The 18,091-nt window shown below is 31.7% G+C and overlaps 1 protein-coding gene and 1 long non-coding RNA gene across 6 annotated transcripts in view; both read right to left on the bottom strand.

Moving 5' to 3' along the window:
* Positions 1-18,091, bottom strand: part of Invadolysin (leishmanolysin-like peptidase, invadolysin) — a 379,264-nt gene that overhangs the window by 200,181 nt on the left and 160,992 nt on the right. The gene's annotated exons all lie outside the window — the stretch shown is intronic.
* On the bottom strand, positions 14,773-16,162 carry LOC143176928 (uncharacterized). 3 transcript variants are annotated; one of them, XR_013001482.1, is made up of 5 exons: positions 15,807-16,162; positions 15,582-15,701; positions 15,445-15,498; positions 15,070-15,372; positions 14,773-14,977 (listed from the first exon to the last, which is right to left on the bottom strand). It is a non-coding gene; the product is annotated as an uncharacterized LOC143176928 (long non-coding RNA). The 3 variants fall into 3 exon arrangements; XR_013001483.1 differs by having other exon boundaries at positions 15,582-15,698; XR_013001481.1 differs by having other exon boundaries at positions 15,582-16,162.

Genomic DNA, 18,091 nt, shown 5'->3' with positions numbered 1-18,091 from the left:
TAATTAAGAAATAGATAAACTGCATAGAAACATTTGTAAAAGTATTTTATTCTTGATAAAATACGAATAAGAATATAGTCGTTCTTCATGAAATATCGTTATTAAGTTAGTATACTTAAAAAATGAAAAACAAATCCGTTTCTTAAGGATGTAATCGTTTTCTGTTCTCCGATACAATGCTAGTCATGCGACGGTCATATTTCGATCTACATGCATTGATTGGCATTCATCATACCATACATGTAAAGTACGGTTCGGTCAGGTTTATGCAAATATGCGAAACTGCAAGCGCGGATGAAATTCTCACAGATTATGGGAGACGTGCTGAAACAGGGACGTGTTTACGTTGTACCGGGGAAGAGTAAAACGTTCATGGCTGCTATAACATCCTAGGTCTCGTGCAAGAAACGCTATATTATAGTAGCTGCCAACGAAAATCATCTACTGCATTTCCGTCACCGTTTGTCTTCATAAAATGCATTAAATGTTAAGAAGATGTATCATATTTATAATCTAAGCTGTAAAAACATACTGATTTGTAAAATATCACTTAAAGATTAAATACTTCATGTATTAATAGTAAAAGTAAAGCATTATAAACACGCATTCAGAGTAACAAAAACATGATAAAGCTTCATTTGCTTTTGAAACCCAATTATTTCTTTGTAAAAGTAATATCAGTTTAACACGCCATTGAGTTCCTTTCATTGTTGATTACATTGTTGCATTTAGTCCATTCCTGATTGATATTAGTAGGCCTTTCCTACATTTATCAAGAAGTCTGTGCGTCAGGTGAACTTATATATCTGTGGTACAGTATTCTCGCGATTAGTACCCAGTTCGATCTGCAGGATTAATGTCCGATGGTCATTCCCATCACTGAGGAGTGAGTCCTCTCCGCAAGCCCAGAAATTCGACGGCTGAGTAATTGTAAAATGATACACTGTTCAGTGACGACAGATATCGGTGAGACAATATGAATGCAATTATGAAACTTTTTTATAAGGTTGTTTTTGAAAAATTAAACTTTTACCAACGCATTTGCCAGACTCTTCTGATTAAAAGAAGACCAAACATACCACATTTTAAGCTACAATTAACTAGAAGAAAATAGATTGTTTTAATATATTAAATAAGTAAATATGTTCTAATCAGAAAGACTTTGTAATTCAATTGGCAAAAATTTCAATTAGTAAAAGTGGAAAATAGAAAAGTTCAGCATCCTATTAATGTCACCTTGTCCATCTGTTTCTTTTGATCGTTCCGAAGGTCGGACGTCTCGTTCTTTTATTTCCGCCGTCCTCTACAGAGGACAAACAGAGGAGCTGGGCTCATATCTCGACTTCGAATCAACACCACTGCACGGTTAGTGCTCGGTCGCAATCTCGATTTTCAGTACTAATCGCGAAAATACTGTATGTATATACCTATATCATTTACTGATACATTAAAGCGGTGAGTCGTAATAAAGAAAATTGATAAACGAGTTGTCACAAAACGTATAACACAATTTCTAGTACTGTATAATATATAATAGCATTAATTTTAGTAGTTTAATAATCATAATTGTATACATATATTATATAGTAGAATTATAATAGATTTAGATATTTTAAGTTACGAATAAATTATTGGTACATTATATCATAAAAAATGATATGTTATGACCTGGGTTGTCCATCGGGAATTGAATTTTGTTTAACATATACACAATGAATTGTAAGAAATGCCAATTCAACTGCGGCGAGTGGTATGGCCATCCTCAGCTGAGCAACGACCCGATCGATAAACTATGTCCGATCTCATTTTCTTTAACGACGAAGTGTAAGAGAAAAGGGCAATCGATATCGCGTTCCTTTATTCTCCCACGCAAAATTCAACAATGATTTACAAGAAAACTATACATTTTTTACTGATGGTTCCTTTGAGATTATTTGCCTTCAGGACGAGTAGAATACGATAACGCAAAAAAAAGTTTATACTGTTTTTCAACATCAGAGACAATTTTGTGGCAGCTTCTTTACCTCTAATCCCTATCAAACCGAAAGTGTAGAATTACGCTACGACAAGCAAATGCAAACATTTCTTTCCACTCTGTACAGAGAACCGTTTCCAAACCGCAACTGTCCTTCACTTTCGTCGTACCTGAAATTGATTAAGAAGCTTCAAAGTAAAGGACCATCGTAACCGTTTCATTACATTACTGGCTTTCAAGATTATCAGAAGGTTATCATTTACCTATATTCGAATGTATTTTTTCAAATACTATAAGATATGATAAAAAAAATACACGTTTTCTACCTAAAAACTGACGATGATTTTAAAACAACTCTAAAGCAAATGAACCGACAAAAAAATCAATTATTCCAGGATATTCCTCCTTCGAAATAGTTTAAATCATGTTGTAGAGAATTTTTATAACACAAAAATTAAAAGAAATATATATGTGGTTCCCCTTAGCTGGGACATCCTGTATAAAGTCCTTTAGATACAATCAATATTTTTATTAAAATTAAAAAGCTGTAATATTTCTTGAACGAGGGAGTGATTTTTTGCGTGGTTGCTTTCAAAATAAACGCCATTAGATTTCTTTTGAATGCTTTAACGCACGTATATACACACGTCTCTTCTTGTGAGTGAAATTAGATTTTAAAATTAGTGTCAGGATCAACTTTATTCTATTTTTATTCTTTTACTTCTCTACAGCCACGTGATAGTAGAATTAACATTTTAAAAAGGAAATGTCACAGATCAACGTTTTTATGGTTATGGAAGTTAATCATATTGAAAGAACTAAATATATAAATATTTGTCCGCTGGTAATTACAAGTATATTAGTTCTTGGCATGCAACGTATTTCGTATTAAACATACAGTCTTAAATATTTTAATTTATAATATTAGGTATGTGTAAGAGCTTTTACAGACTCAAGTACAGGATTTTTAGGACTCTTAAAGCAAGGGAAATGTTGAAATGTTTAATTTAGGGGTTGGGAGTATGTTATCAATAACAATGGAAATGATATAATTAATTAAAACAAAATATACATTTTTTAAAATTTTGCACGAACTTTTTTATTTAAATTGGTAAGAAATGTTGCACATACCTAATGTATTAATAGTTAATAGTTATAAAAGTGAATATAATATAATAGTGTAATAGTTATAATAATAAGTAGATGATTCGCAATCTGTATACCTGTAAATATACGAGAAGTCGAGTTAGAAGGATTAATATATTAAATTCTGGAACCACGTATACAATGTTACATGGTTGAAAATTCAACCGATTTTCATCGTGTTTAATTTAAAATGGTCGTCCCTTTGAAATCTTCTGGATTATCAAATATGAATAAAAAATTTGTTTAACGTTTAATATAACCTTTCTTTAATTTTAATGTTCAACTGGAAGTTAATGATTATTTGCATACAAATTTATAAATCACTATAAATAATGGTAAAGAAACCTTCTTGTTTAGGGTGAAATAATTAAAAATAATTAAAAGGATAATACACACGTATTTTTTACGCTTACCAAAGAAAGCCGTTTTAATAATACCAAAAACTTGTATGTCTTTAGAATAAAACTTTTCTTCTGTAACATTTTTTCTAACTTTAACCGCCAAAAAGCACGGCGTGCAACAATTATACGAATCATTCCGTGTAATAATTGTCATAAATAAGTGTTACTTATAAAATTGTAACGTTGTAAGTACAAACATTTTCTATTATTTAGTAAAAGTGTGTTTTGCAAAAATTATACTGCTAAACAGCATGCTGTTTACACTACTAATACAACACGGAAGAAGTGTGACCGCACTACTCCGCACTCCAACAGGCATCTAAAAATATGTGTCAAAGCCAAAGTTACGTCAAGTGAAGTCAAGGTTACCTTTTATTTAAATAATTATCGAATTATATTATAGTAGCCAGGATATTTGTTTCTTATACGTCCTCTACAACGGTTATAATGTCAAATATATTACAACACTAACACAACATAACACAATAATAATAATAATAATATTAAGGAAAAGAAAAAGAAGAAGAATGTAATTATCATAGCAATAAAATTTAAAAATCACCATTTATAATAATAGTAACATTTAAAATAATTGCACAGAAAGGTAGCAAGAAATTTGATGAAACTTATGATTTTTTTCTCAGTAATCTGCTTGATAGATCTTTAGAATTTCTTCTTAAATTACTTTTAATTATTTGTTATATTACCAAGATATATAAATTGTAAGAAAATCCCAAGAGGCATAATCGTTTTTACTCTGTACGTTTTGAAATTACTCATGAACGAAGAGCTGTTTCGTAATCCTTCTGCTTGCTAGTAATATTCATTCTTCTTTTCATGGTATTTGAAACTTCCGCATCGAATTAAGGGATTTTCTGTTCGAGACTTTTCCATTTCCGAGAAAATCTCTTGCGGTAGCATGCACACTTGTGGTGAGACTTAACTTACGTTTCCCACTCGCACCTTCCGCTTTAGCTGTCTTTCTTCACCTCTTAAACTTTTCTGGGCTTACTTTTATATTAAAATCTATGAATTATCGATTACGCACATGGATAATAAATTATTAACTGATAGGAATTTGTCGTGTTTCTATTTAACAACAAGAAAGTTTTAAAGTACAGGTAAATATTCATGATAAATTACATGTTCTAATTCAAATCTGAAATCCGTGTTGACACATTGTTTCCACCAGCTGGGTTCGAAACGTGTTATAATTGAGTAACAATTAATGAATTCGATTAAGACTGAAGTACCTCTACTTCACTTAATAGAACATATCTTCGTAATACGAGTGATATGAGTAAACAAGTTAATTAAATTTCAAAACCGATTTAGACTAGTGCAGAAGATTGATATTTAAAACATTTTCGAGTAACTGTCATGGAATTCTTTCTAAAAAGGTTGAGCTATTGCAACTAGTATATATGTACATACAAATACTGTCAATGCAGATTAATAAATAAATTAACTCGTATTTAGATAGTTAATTAAAGTATTGATTAGTAGAACTCATCTGATCCAAAGTTTGTATTTGTAGTCTTTACATACAGATAAAGTTAATGAAACGATAATTATCTCAGTTAATGAATATTATGATAACGTTAAATAATCCACAAACACGGTGATACTGTATCGACAGAAATTAATTTTTTAAATTTCCCCTTAACCGTGGTAAAAATATTACACTTACAGAATTTTCGATAATAAATTCAACATTCCTTAAATATTTATATACAATTTTCTAACTTCTTATGGAACTATTTCAATGCTTATTTTTATAAAATGTAGTATTTTCTATTTAACACGAAAACTACCAAGTAATTGGAGTGAATGATTTCCAATTTTCTATAAAAATTAGAACAATACGCTTGTTGAGATTCGAAAGGTCGCCTGGTCTTGTATCTGTGCAAATACACAAATTTAATTAATAATTAAATGCGAAATAAATATTCTAAAATAGGTCAATTTGACCCGTTCGTTACTTTTAACGTTAAACATCACACTTCATATAATTTTTTAATAATGCTTTTGAAGAAAACTGTTCTGCTTAAGCAGTATTTTGAGAGACCGTTGTTTCTGAGCACTATAGAGTCTCTAGAGACTCGTGAATACTCTTCGAAGAGTTCCTAGAAGCGTGTGTAGATTAATTAATTATAATTTATTAATGAATTCAGTTAACAGTTACTGGCACATCTTCACCGCAACATAATCTCGAGGATGATGAGGAGAAGTGCAAAGAAGTTGTGACATGTGACTAACATTGAGAGTCTCGGAAGCGAAGCTGTTAACACTAGGTTTACCGACATTTTTATATACCTATCTCTATCGACACGAGTCAATTTTACTCACGAACAAAATCACACATTTTCTTTAAAGAACAATTTTAAAAACGACACAATTATATGCAGTAATTTTAAAATAAAACTGAGATGTATGGATAAAAGTCGGTACAACTGGCAGAAAAGAAATGGGTCAAAACAACCCGCCCGGTAAACCTAGAGTTCAGGAAATCGAAGTGAGCTGAGATCCACGAATTTTTCTCGTGCAACATTTCTCATCAGTACTGAAGAGCTTAGAAAAAGGATAACGTCTTGAACCCATTTACAACATTCGCGCATATATGCGCACCACCTTTTGAGGCATTATAACTAGAGCATATCTGAACAAGAACACGACAGTTATATCGTGTCCATCATTACCATAAAGATTTACTGGTCAACATGTTCCAATATCCATTAAAACAAGTTCATCGAATAAAATTCGCAAACGTTTCAAACAATTAGAGTATGCGTATTAACTTTACTGCGCTAAATAAAATTATGAATTCTTTCTTTCTATACGTTTTGAACCATTTTTATTTTGATGCAGTGACAAACGTTTTTGGTGATAAGGACCAATTTTCCACTTTTCCGTATGATGCAAACGGGTTAAGGGAAGAAAAAATAAAAGAAGAAGGGAATACATTACCGTGTAGTTACCGAATCACAGGAAAGTAGCGACTTACTGTTGTCTTGACTGCGTAAGTATTAAATCCGTTACAGTGTAATTTGCATATTGCTGAGAACTCGTAGGACCAAGGCATTAGAAGATTTGCACAATGGTTGGTCGTAGGATTTCAGTATCTGATTTATAGTAGCTTAATTTGTTAGTGCTGTCCAAGTTCAAGGAACATCGCGTTTCCCGTTATCATATTTTATTCGTATTTATATAACTGTATACAGAGTGAGTTATTTAACGTTACCACCTAAATCTTCTAAACTGTGTAGTCTATACAAAAATATTTCAAATGAAAGTTATTCAATATTAAGCATGTAAAATATAATAATTAGTTTTTTTTTATAGTCGAAAATCAGGCAGAATCAGGTCGATAAATTATTTTTGTTTGCACCAAAAATTTGGATGGCAATAAAAGTTCCAAAAAGGGCACATTTTTTCGTTTGACTTCAAAAAGTAAGAATATATTAAGTATACATAACTGTATACTATGTAAGTAATATATTAAGTATACTATGTAAGTATACATAACTGAGTATCGAGAAATTTTATTGATTTATTGAAACCATCTCAATACCTGAATAAAATGTTTTATTTCTTAAGAATATACAAATATACATTTTATATAAATACATAAAATGAAAAGATCAAACGGAGAAAGGATTTATATCACCTCCAAGTAGTTACATTTTTATTCAATAAATTAAAGTAGAATTATATAAAGTATAACTTTAGAACTTGAGAACTTTTTCACAATACGTTCCAATTCTTTTTACTCTGTTAGAAGATCACGATCTATACATATATTTTCACTACTAACCAATATTGATGTTTTATTTATTTCTAGTATTATTTATTTCATTCATTTATTTATTTATCTTATATATTTAATGTATACTTTCGCATACTTCTCTTCTCACATAATTTGAACAACTGTTTAGAATTTTCATATTTTAACGAACATTTTTCAGTTCACTGTTTAATAAACAAATAGCTATATTTCTTTACTTACATAGGAATACTTTCTTTAAATACAATGAATTTTTATATTATATTTATTTCGCGTAATATAAAATACTACTTTTAATTTTTAGTGCAAATTGTTGTGTAGAGTAAGTATAATTACTTCTTCAAATATTATAAAGATAGTTCCATCACTGTTTAGAAACAGTAGAATTGTATTTTTTTAATTGAAGAAAATAATAATATACATTCAACTGCAATCGTCAATGTAAAATATACATATGTTACTGGTATATTGTCAAACTCATTTTAAATAATGATTCGACATTCATTTTCTAACTAAGAACCATAATAGAACCATATGTATTTACTATGAGAAACAAGTACTTGTTCATATGTTTTTTAATAGGTTTTAAATGAAAATTCATTCTATGCTGTGACAGAGTCGCTTAAACTTTGACTAATAATTTCATAGAGGAATTAGTCATGGGTTTCTCTTTTTATACTCATACTGTACACTTCCTACAACACTTTCTTCTGTTCTTATTTGACTTATTGATTTGTTATAAATCTAAAATTTCCCGAGAGTAGTGAAAATATCAAAAAAATTTTCATTTTTTGTACTCAATAAGAAACGTTAATGCATTGACTGCCACGAAAAGCAAGAGTGTTTTATATATTTTTTCGTACTTATTCTTTTTGTAGTAAAGGTAAAAAGAAAGACTTACTATTAACTCTTTTACCACAATGAACGAGATATCTCAGCTCCACGATATCTCACATATCACGATATCGTAGAGCTGAGATATCTCGTTCATTGTAGCAAAAATTAATTATTTGGTATCGCAATTCTTACATTACGCCATTATCTATATAGTTATTTACGACATTTTTATTCGATATCAATTATCTTACAAGTTATAATTATTTCCTTGTAATTTGGAATCTCCGATTACACTGTGGAACAAATTTTGACCTATGTTAGTTTTTGCAATAGCCACTACGTAATTCTTATAGAGTTCCTTACCCTAAATATGAATCCGAAAACCAAATTGCTGGGTCAGGTCCAGTTTTCGAAAAAACTGGGATTTTGTAAAAACGGTCGAATTTTTCAGAAAACCAAGGGTTACGTGAAAACTAAAAAGGATAGGCAGTTAAAATTTGTCGCAAAAAATAAAGGAGACTTGCCCGATCACGTAACTATAAAAATTTTGAATTTTGCGTATCATTAAATGTTTGTAAACGGTGATCAAAGTTTAAAAAAGGGTAGATGCGCGTACTTTGTATGCACTTCTGTTACATTTCTACGAAAAGTGGGTTGGCCAGCACGAATTTCCTGTGCACCATTGGATTCTGCAGACATTTCTGAAGAGGAACCCCCCGTGGGAAGCGTGACATCGGTTTTTCTTTGGAACAGGGTAAGAAAATGTCCGCGAACGGAACTTTCGCGCCACACGGCCATCGCTCGCCGGCCACAACTATGTAAGGCCGTGACTACGCGCTGTATAGACCTGGACCCCGGTCACTTCTTATATGTATATATAATCTTTAATTGTTTTATAAATTTTCATCATAGTTATGAGAAAGCTTTTCACGATCGTTCCGTGTTAAATAATTTGCTGTTTAATATGTGAATACAAATATACGAGCAATATTATTACGATTTTAATATTCACATATTAAACAGCAAGTTATTTAAAACTGAACCCTCGTGGAAAGCTTTCTCATAACTATTATGAAAATTTATAAAACAATTAAACATTATATATACATATAAGAAGTGACCGGGGTCCAGGTCTATACAGCGCGTAGTCACGGCCCTACATAGTTGTTCCACAGTGTTATCGGTGACCGTCGTGAACGTTAAATTTTTCACTTTATTAATACTCTGCTGGTGAAAATGAAGAAAATCTTAAGCTAATTGCCGCAATTTCTTCAAACAGGGACAAAAATTAGAAAATTGTAAAGACGTGAATTTACGGCAACGGCAACCAGGAATAAAATTTGAAAAGACGTGAATTCACGCCAGCGGTCGCAAATGTGTTAAGAATCAGAAAGCGGTCGTTTTTCCGCCTATTTTTCGTTCTTTATTTTCTTCATATACAAAGGGGCATTAATAAATCGTGTGAAAAACGAAGTTGCTGAAATACACCGATAGCAACTTTTCTCAGCTCAAAGACAATTGTACTTAGGAGCAAAACCGTGTAGCATATATTGTATATTCGATTGTGTTTATATGTGAAAGCAAAATTCAAGCTCGCACGTATTAAAGTTAACTCGGTTGCGTGCGTTAAAGGGTTAAACTGTTGCATGCTACAAGTGACTACATAAGGAAATAAGAAATCAAGAAATTAATATAATTTATAGTTTTTAACAACACGTTGGCTTGGCTTACCATTTTATTAAACATTTGTTACAACTAATCTTAAAACTTACACTACACAAGAAAAAATAAGTTTCTAGTTCAAATAAGACAATGTAATTTAATAGAACAATAATTATAACAGACGAAAGTTTTTATATATGAAAGTTAAGCCAAAATCAAATAAGTGGATTAATATGACCAAGACAAATAAAAAGTACAGAATTAAATTTATTTTTCTCAAAAATAAAAATGTAAATCAAAAAGCACATTCGTAATAATGAAAACGAAATTTCAATTTGAAACGGTTGTATATTTTGTTTATTATGATTTCAATTTTTTGGAAACAATTATTTTGAAAAGATTTTTTTATTTTCTTCGTTTTGTGTTGATATATTTGTTTACAATTGCCCCCATGCATACTGTTACAGTTCTTATGCAATTCAAACAATTTACTCGTGCAGAGGGGTGATTGTTATGAAAGACCTTTATGTTGCGATAATTTTCTAATTACAAAATAATTTCAAATTCAATTATATTTATTTAGAGATGCAAGTTCGTTTGTACCTATTATGATACGATTTAACCACCACTACTGCTAGAAAGCGGACGCAATGCGGATATGGCAAATGTTTGTGGTGTGTCTATTGCCCAAGGAGCAATCTAGGTGTAACCACCAACTGTTTTCAAATACACTTGCTCTATAGAGACTCGGAACATGCGTGGTAACTAACTGGTTGAATGGTCAGTCAAACTTTCAAGTACGAAATTCGGGAAATATCCGGGAGGCTTGATTTGTCCCTCAGGAACCCAACTACAGCACTTCGTAATGACTATCAAGTTAGTTGGTAGAAAACAATTGGATACTATGAAAATTGTGAAAATAAATAATGTTGCGTATTCATCACATATCTCTAGGAAGAAAATATTTCACAATGAATATTAAGTTTATTATGATATATTTGGTCGTAAATATTTAAATACATAGTGCAGCATTGAAATAAAGCAAATTGTTTTAAAGTACTAAAGTTTTCAGCGAATTTATTGAATTACAGGATCCGCTACGACGCAATGATGCAGATGTGTCATTGTACATCAAGTGACTAAAATATGATTAACTTAATCCTTATGTACGCAACCGTAATAATCACGTTGTTTAACAACTGGGGTAATCCAAGCGCTTGACTCAAGCGAATTTTATATGAAATGATCATTTCGTGGTCAGACCTTTAAAGAATATGTTTCATTTTATTGTTGTCGTTACAAACAAAGTAATATTTTATGATTTTATGGTTATAAAAGTGATGTATGAGTAGAAAATGATCTAATACTTCAATTTTATTTATATTTTGTACTTTTGTACTTTACAATAACGAGAGCCATAGCTCGTTCCCACTTTTATGATATGAGTTCAATTCTGTGACGGAAGAGCGATCAGTTTTTTAAGTCAATTCGTTCAACAACTAAATTTTTTACTTCTCCATATTTAGAGAAATGCGTATTTTCTAAAGCGCTTTGCATCGATCTCCAGGCGGTGAGAATTTAAGGGAAGACCCAACATAAATGGATAAGAAATATCAATTTTTTTTCATAATCTTATTAAAGTATCAAGTATGTAGAACATATTAGCAAAAGGATTTTTCAAAATTCAAACATCCGATGTAGTTATGGCAATGTATACAGACGAGTAACAATTAAAGAACGGTTCAGCAAAATCAAATGAAAATTCAAAAAATCTGGTAATTATTAAGAAAAAATTATTAAACAATTATAAATAGCCTTTCCGAGTTAATAGAACTGAAATACTGAGTTGGAATAATTGATGGAAGGTATCGCTTCAACTAATTTTCATTAGTATGAAAGAATATCTTCAAACTTTTCATAATTTTCTCGAAACTATGTTTTTTATATTAACGGACACGAGATATCTGAAACTACATGTGCGATTTTCTTTAAATTTGGCGAGAATATTTTATATCATGTTCTATAACATACTCGGCCAAACAACGGCTCGCGAGTCGCACGCATTTTTTACGTCTTTAATGCGGCTCCCTCTAGTTAAGGCCGAAAAAATATCGTTATCACAAACAAATTCTTTAATGTGAAAAGTAAAAATTAGCAATAATATATACTCCGATGAAAAGAAAATTCTACATATTATATTTCGAGTATTTCTTAAAAATTCAAAATCATCGTCTGAAGCTATTATACTGCGGTTAAAATAATTATAAATTTCTAGAATTAAGAAATTTTAAATAATTTGACGAAAATTATATTTAATTGAATAGGTTATTCATATAACAACTTATTCATATAATAACTTAACTTTAATATTAGGCAGTGCTTGTGCTGAACTAAACAAGGTAGAATTCAGCTTTTCTTCAAGTATTTCTAATATATATAAATGTATTTTTTAAAATAAATTATAAATGAAAATAAAGACGTGAAATTTAAATATAACATAATTAATATATTTGTCTAATTATGGCTCTCGAAATTCTGAGTTTTGGATTTGCGGCTTTTGTCAGGATAAAGTCTCGCCAAGTATACTCTATAATATAGCATGCGGTTTTTTTCAATATCTCAAACATTTATTTTATTGGAATCATTTAAAAGTGAATTTTTTGGGGTGAAAACTGGTTTTTGTACTTCAAATGCTTGTCATTTATAAAATAATTAAAATTTCGGAAAGGTCGTATGTTACATTTTAGACAATATATTTGTATTTATAAATCTACACAAATTTTTTTCCTTAAACGTTTTTTGCAATTGCGCCCGCTAACAATGGATATTTTACGAAAAGGAGTTCCGAAGTTAGCGAATAATTTCGCCATTTTGTAATATTTTGACTTTAAAAAAATGTACATGTAAAGCAAAATATGATAGTTACACACCCAGAAAAAATCAGAATTTTTCACCTAATGGTTATTAACAAAAAAGTCCCTAAAGTTCACTTATGTTTAGGATGTCTCTAGGTGGGGTCATCCCTTAATTAAATAATTAATATCTTACCAGGTAGCGCCTTGTAGTACCCAATTTTTGTGTTACTAAGAGGGGAAGGTTCACTCTTCAACATGGTACCAGTAAAACTCGTTGTAAACGAAAAAAAGTTTTGTCTTAAACTTATGAAAAAACCGTGAAATTATAAGGCTAATATCAAATTGGAAGATGAATGGTAGACAAATTGCAGACAGCGCTCATGTCAGAACAAACCTAAAAATATAAAATATTCATTTCAGAACAAACATAAAAATATTCATTGTGATTTACGATCGTGCAATATTTGAAAAGAAGAAAATCGCAAAGGAAACCTATACTAACAGATTCGCGCAAAAGTGTTCGGTTACAATTTGCAGAAAATCATGTGCAACTGAAAAAGTAGTGAAAAGTAATATTTAAAGATGAAAAAAGATTTAATATGTATAAATCAGATGATTTTAACTATTATTAGTACGAAATAAAAAAATGATTTGAGTCAGTACAGCTTACCGTGGAAGAATAAATATATAATTTATTAATGGTAAAATGAATAATCGAAAATATTTAAATGTCATCAAGAAGCAAATAAAGAAACTTGGTACAAGAATTACTGGAAATGATTTTATGTTTCAACATCATAATATTTCTGTTCGCACGTCTAAAATAGTAAAAAGGTTTTTCTTCATAAGTGAAAATTCAAGTTTTAGATTGGCCAGCGGGATCCCCGGATCTCAGCGTTATCGAGAATGTCTGGGGAAATCTAGCGAGAACGATAATGGTAATGGCTGATAATTTCAAATCCCTAACGAACTAAAATATTGCATTCAACGTGAATTGCACAAATTAAGAAATTATGCAAATTTCTAGTAAAATGAATAATTTCCAAGTTTTCATAATAAAAACTAAAAGTGGCTTTATGAAATATTACATATTTACATACATACTTTTTAAACAGATTATTTTTTAAATACATGTCTTATCATTTTAGAGCATTAATTTTCTTAAATTTGTATACCTTTTTACGTCAATTTATATTCTATCAACATTTTAGATTCACTAATGCAATTATTTGAACAAAACATTGTAAAAGAGATGTATAAATAATAAATTTCATTTATGTTACGTATTAAATTGAGGTCCTTAAATTAATAGGCTATCATAACTTTTTGCCTCTGACTGTAAATGGCTGAAACTCATTCAATAAATGAATAGAAGCATTATAAAAAGATCAAACCCAGTATCACTGTTTTTTTTTCGAAAATCTTAATGATTTGGTGAAAATGGAAAAAATGAAACAGATGAAGAAGTTGAAGGAGATATTATTCATTTAATACTTACTATATATTTATTTACTCCTTTTTCTCGAACTTCAAGAGTAGAAAGAAGCATTAATATTCTAGAATACTGACAACATACAGAACATACTTATCCAGAATTACTTTTTGTTAGCGCTCATCGATTATGGTGAATTATAAAATATCCTAGATTATACAAATTATGAAAATTCGTCCAGCTTTATTAGAGTATGTTAGTCGATCTATCAATCATAATTATACGAAGTAAGTTACGATGGAATGCTAACTAAAATTCTAACAATTTTTCACAATGTGAAACAAAATGAAATAAATCTGCAGGGATTTATTTCGAGCAATAACTGGACATTACATAATTAAGTTGATCAAACATTTGCTATTAACTGCCTAAAAATCTAAACGAAGTCAAAATAGACACTCGATTAAAACGTCCCTTTTTTGAGAGAGAGGGTAAAGTTCACTGAAGGTACGCAAAGTGGCAATCGCAGGAATTTCCTCCTGGAGCGTTCGACTCACTTGCAACCAAATGGAATTGTTAAACAATAACTGTATCCTTTGGAAGTAAGTACCTAAACTTATAACACATTTAGTTACCGTCAATATTTTTATTGTCAAAAATTGTACGTACATGATAGAAAAAAAGTTCTGTTTTAACTATCACACATCTTCACAATTCATCACATCTTTATCGCCACAGATAAACTAAACTGCTTCATATGTAAACAGAAGGGTCACATAACCCGACAATGCCTGAGGAACTTTGAAACAGTCGATAATAGCACAGCAACTGACAGCACCAATTCACCGACAAACCTAACATCAACACTTCATATATGGCCCCAACCTGCGGAGTCATCAACATGTAATAATACTATTATGAAAATTGAATCAGTTGAGCGAACACCAACATAATGCTGAATAAAAGATCACACTTACAAATATCATCGGGCACCCCCGGGCTTAACCATTTAACTGCGTTCAACGAGTATACACGTCACATCTTAAAACGCAAAATGGTACTAATTTTTTCAACGATAAATTATTTGTTTTCTTTTTAAATAAATGTGTAATTTTTCTTCGTTTTGCTCTTGTTTTTTGTTAGAATATATGCAGCGACAATTTTAAACGCTAGAATATATTTCGCTGCGAGGAGGCTCTTTTCCGAGTGCTAATCGAAGTAGTATCCGATACGAGGAGCAACAAGAGTACCTCGTTCTTGGAAAATTCGCCGGTTCATTGCTAAAACAATCTTGAACTTCAATATGGAAGGCGAAAATCAACAGAAAACAGCAAGTGACAATAAGTAAATACCTTATATATTCGTAATGACTATCTTCAACATTCCCATCGTAACATCATACATATCTACAGACAATAATTGATCATACCAAAATGCTCTGTTAACATTACAACTGCGCTTACTTGTAAACCTACTTGTAAACGCTTACTCTGTAAATATCTTGTCTATCTGACGAAACCTAAACATAGCTGACAGTTCGACGTCCAGATCCTTAGTCACTCCAGCCCTCAATATGAATCATCAAGGTCCAAATGCTTCCACCTCTCTACTAACAAATTCTCCCTTTTTTGAACTTTCCTGAATTCCATCAAGCAAGAATAAAAGCAGAATTATCCTAACCACGCAACCGTCAAGAACAAGTCAAAACTTCTACCTCTTATTTCCAACTTGGACTCTCCATCGTATGACACAATAAAACGCACAAAACGTAAGAACTTTGGTTTCCTCTGTATCCGGACAAGATCCCACCTTCTTTTTCGAGAATATTCTTCCTGTGTATTGTGGCAATATAACAACCGGGCATACTAAACTTAGACACTCTGAACACCAACCAACCAGCTTTATGCAGAATATTTGTAGGATGTGACTGTGTGGGGAATTGGAGTAACTCGCGTGTTTTAACAAATATATAAAATAGTTTATAAAAATGAAATGATTAATAAAAAGAATATAATTTAATAGGTCGCAAGTAATATCTCACGTAACGCTCTCTTAGCTCATCTTGTCTTGCTGTCTTCTATCATACTGCTTTTGTCATACTGCCCCACCGCCCTACTCGCACACACTTTGAACAGTCATCCTTTGTCATTCTTTCCTTCTCTTCGTAAACGTCCCTTCCCACTTGCACCTTGTCTCTTGCAACCATAGCTAGCATTCTCACAATCACGTATACACTTTCGAAATCACGCGATTCTCACAGTTCAGTCACTCGGTTCCAAATATTCTTCCTTCAGTCACTCGAAATCATTCTGTCCACAGTCATACTTTCCCTAAACATACCAACGCCACCCCGTTGTAAGATGACAGCAACCGCACGCTCAAACAGTCACTCATTCGTACCTTATGAACTAAGCATTACAATGTAGATATCTACTGCGTTGGAATCGACCGACAGATCTTTTGAATTGCAGGTAGTCGTTGCCTGCGTCGCATCGCATTTTCCATCCCTACATATGCAATACACCGTAAATCACATGTATGACAAGTCGTTTAGGTGCAAAATAATAAGGTGGCAAAAACTTAGTTTGAATAATACTCTTTTAATTCGTTGTTCCTCGCTTGGAGGCTACAGAAAGAGTGCCCTGAGAAGGGTACTGTGCTTAGCCAGAGGAACCCCTCTTGTCAGCGTGGCTCTGGTTCTGTTTATTGCACCCCGAAACTCAGGGACGCTTCCCCTTAAGGAGACACCGATTGACCGAATGACGAAACGCAGGCGACCAACGTTCGACTCTTCCGTCCCTAAATTTATCTGCCACACATAAGCCTCGAGTACCCAAAATATATCCAATCAAGAAAGAAATTAAATATGAAGGATAATATCACCGAAACAACTTCATCAACTACATACCAAGACATCTCAATCACCTATTACCAAGACAGAATAAAAAGGCGCGATAACGAGTGTCCTTTTCTGGAACACGATTATCGATTGGTCAAGATAGCGAGTACATTTTTAGCTGTGAAGCGACGACGTGATCGATTAACAACGTTGATCACATTTCCAAAAAGTACGGAATTTTATAACTACCCTGACTAGTCGATATTCGTGCCCCAGAAAAGGACACTGAATATCGTGTTCCTTTACTCTCTCACGCGAACTTCAACAGCGATTTACAAGAAAAATATTCAGTTCCGACCAATGGTTCCTTTGAGACTATTTGCCACCTCGGTAAGTAGAATACGATGTGCAATAAAAAATTGTAATCCTTTTTTCGAAGTCAAAGGAAATTTTGCAGCAGTTTATTACATCAGTTCAAATTACATTTATTACAATTGATAGTCAAGGCAAAACATTTTTTTCCATCTAGTGCATGCCAACTTATCAATTGGTAATAGCTTATAGTAATAGTATTTTCAGAGTTGAAATTTCAGTTAAATTTTGAGCATTATATTTGAATGATAATGGACATTTAATAATTCTCTGGAATTGAAAGTTCCATACACTGTACCTATATTTTATATACATGTAGGTAGGTAATTAAATATACACCACTTGTGTATTATACGTACTACATTGTATAATATTCTTCAATACTTATACAATAAAAAAAATTCTTATTATTACGACATTGGTTATGCGACTCTTCGCTACTTACTGGTTATAGTATCATCTTTCACAATTAAAGTGGGTTACGATTCGAATTAAATGTTTGAACGTTTCTTGTAACACGTTCCAAGTATACAGGTCAACCCACCCTCCGCAGATTCTGAGAATGGTTCTCTTATGATAATTAAGCGTTACTATAATCGCCACTTACTAACTCGAGTTACGATACGGATTAGGCAGCGATTAAAATCTTTGCATATAAGGCCACAAATGTGCGATGCAAGTGCTACAAACTTGCGAGAAGGATTCTTTTGTTTAAATGAATTGTACAGCTGATGGCGCTCCTTTTATTTTACAAACAAAAATCCATTGGAAATTCATAAGTGCTCTAT

This window comes from Nomia melanderi, chromosome 2 (genome assembly GCF_051020985.1).
Source record: "Nomia melanderi isolate GNS246 chromosome 2, iyNomMela1, whole genome shotgun sequence".
Lineage (NCBI taxonomy): Eukaryota > Metazoa > Arthropoda > Insecta > Hymenoptera > Halictidae > Nomia > Nomia melanderi.
This window is presented reverse-complemented; position numbering and strand designations above follow the sequence as displayed.